This window comes from Triticum urartu, unplaced genomic scaffold (genome assembly GCF_003073215.2).
Source record: "Triticum urartu cultivar G1812 unplaced genomic scaffold, Tu2.1 TuUngrouped_contig_1842, whole genome shotgun sequence".
In the NCBI taxonomy this organism is placed as follows: Eukaryota; Viridiplantae; Streptophyta; class Magnoliopsida; order Poales; family Poaceae; genus Triticum; species Triticum urartu.
Genome location: NW_024112298.1, coordinates 6,586 through 9,424, shown reverse-complemented (window position 1 = coordinate 9,424; position 2,839 = coordinate 6,586). Strand labels below are relative to the sequence as shown.

Genomic DNA, 2,839 nt, shown 5'->3' with positions numbered 1-2,839 from the left:
GGGGGGGGGGGGGGGGGGGGGGGGGGATGCTCGAAACGTATTGCTGTGTTTTATTGCTCCAAACGGTGCACCGGTCGGGGCCCGCCCAGGGGGAGAAGTTGGTCTCATTTGGTTGGAAAGGATCCCGGTTGGATCCTGGCCTCATCCCTGGGTGGAAAACCCTCCTAGAAAGTCTGACCCGGGCCAAGTGTCTTGGGCATTTGGACGCTCGAAGCCATGCGCTTTCCTTGGCCCGATCCCCATGAGTTCCCCGGGATAGCATATACGTCTAGCGACATCGGGAGAGAATGCCCTGTATCGTTCGCTCTTGGCTGTCTATGACCCTCCACCCACGAGGTCGCCGCCGGCTGCCGCCTCCCTCACCCACCGCCTCATGCCTATATATGTTGCTTGCCATCCTATCCTATCCTCCTCGATCTCTGGTTGCGTCTCGTACTCACATCTCCCCCTTCGCCTCTGTACTAACCGGTGTATTCCACTAGATATATACCACTCCCTCCGTCCCAAAATAAGTGACTCAAGTTTGTACTAGCTTTATATAAAGCTAGTACAAACTTGAGTCACTTATTTTGGGACGGAGGGAGTACTAGTTATAGTTGGTTTTAGACATGCGGCCATAGCTGAAGTTCTGCTCCTCTCCACTCCAGCGAGAACCATGGCTGATGATCGCACCTCAAGGGATGTGAATTTCCCACCCTGGCTCTCTTTTCCCTGGAAAAATATTCAGCCTCGCATCCAAACAAGGCCGCCCGGTTCCCACCCTCTCACAAACTCACAAGGACGAGGAGAAGAAAATCGTTGTACGCCTAAAATTTTACATCTTTCCAATTCACCATTGCTTTTAATTCTTTCCTGTTTTGGTCGGATCCAATCCAAATCCATTCCCCCGCTCGCAATCACCACGCTGGGCAATGGATGGGAGCCCTAGGCGCCGCCGAGGGTCCTCCTCCCACCAACCCCAGGCCGCCCTCTCCGCCCTAGATTCAGCGCTATATATTGCCGATGCTTTCAGCCCTAGAATCACATCCATCCACCACTCCCCCCGCGCCGTCATTCTCAAAGGAGAAAAACATGAGCCATGGCGAAGGAGAGCGAGCCCTTGCGGTGGTAGCCACCGCCACGGAGACGGAATCGCAGCAGGTCCTCAGCTTTAGCATGTCCACGGCGCTGCTGACCTGCCATACCTGCCGCCTCCCCCTCAAATCCCCCGTCTTCAAGGTATGAATCGCCATGGATCGAAAGTTTCTTTCATCAATTAATCGTCTTTGCATATCATATCTGGATCCTGCTATCTCAACTGAATCTCGACGCCAGTGTGACGCCGTCCATCTCCTGTGCTCGTCCTGCCGCGAACTCCATGGAGAAGAACCCTGCGGCCTCACGGTTGTCCACTTCGCCTTTCTTGACGCCTTTGTGGCCTCCGTCATTGTGCGGTGTGACTTCGAGAAGTACGGCTGCGACGCCGGCGGCATCGTGTACCATGAGTCAGCCGAACACAGGCGCGCGTGCCCGCACGCGCCTTGCGGATGCCCGGCCAGGGCTTCGGACGGCGGGGGTTGCGGCTTCATCGGCTCCAAGCAGAAGCTGCTCGACCACATCACTGGCTCCGATGGCCACTCGCGCCCCACCATCTGCATCCCCTACGGCCAGCCTCGGACCCTGAACCTGCCGGTCTCGTGCGGCTGGCACGTCCTGGTCGGCGAGGTCGACAAAGCTGCTGCTGGCGTTAACCGGCACCGCAACCTGTTCCTGATGTCATTGGGCCAGCATGGCCCAAACATATCCGTGTCTCTGCTATGCGTTAGAGCGAATGGTGGCGACCCGGCGCCGCAGTTCGCGTGCGAGCTCTCTGTAGAGCGTTCTGGCCGCGGCACAACGCATATGGTCATGATGAAGTCGGCCCTGATGAGCAGCAGCTCCCTGTCTGGTGGCGCCCCTGCGCCCGGCGACAGAGAGTACGAGTGGTTGCGTGTGCCGAAAGAAGAGTACTTGTCGGGTGACACTGTCCCCCTATGCATCTACATCGAGAAGCTTTCTCCCGTGGCCTCCACCCCTACACCTCTTCTCGCCATTGCTGCCCCTCCTCCTTGTTCGACCAAGGACACCAACAAGCCAGCAACAACATATCAGAGCAATGGCAAGAAACGGAAATCTGCAAGCAATCTGCAGTGAGGAGGAATCGACTAGCTACTATGTAATGGCAATTCCAATTACTATACCCTACTAGTATTTTGCTATTTCATAAAGAATTAAATCTTCCGTTATTTACAATTGATGATTTTATATATTGTAATTTCTCTACAGTGTTGTTGCCATGTTGAATCAAGCATACTCCTGCCTTTATTTTTTCTTTTTTTGCGAGAACTCCTGCCTTTATTTTGTGGTCAACGATCTTGCATATATAACAGTGCTAGCTAGTTGATCTCGCCTTGTTGCCGAAGAATAAATCTGCCGTGAGGCAGACTGGGGTCTGGTGAGGCAGATTTTCTCCTCCGTGTGGATGGCAAGGAGATTTTGGCAATCCCCTTAAAGGATGACTTTGATGACATCTCGGCCTGGCACACAGATCCCAACAAGACTCCCTTTACAGCCAAATCAGCATAAAATGTGTATAGTACACTCCATGGATGAACCTAGGGGAGTTTCGTCTAATATGTACTGTATGAAAGATCATTGTGCCACACAGCAGGGCAGACAAATAGCAGCACCTACTCCACGCTGCAATGTGCTAGGGGATGATGAAGGGAAAGTAATTAGGGGATAATGCTGGATGGATAGGGCTTTGTATTAGGGGATAACACAAGTGAGTCACTAGTGTCTTGGTGAGCCAGCAGGACAA

The 2,839-nt window shown here is 53.5% G+C and overlaps 1 pseudogene; it reads left to right on the top strand.

Annotated features, from left to right (window-relative positions):
* The first annotated feature begins 655 nt into the window (after positions 1–655).
* LOC125526780 lies at positions 656–2,172 on the top strand (annotated as a pseudogene).
* Positions 2,173–2,839: the final 667 nt, after the last annotated feature.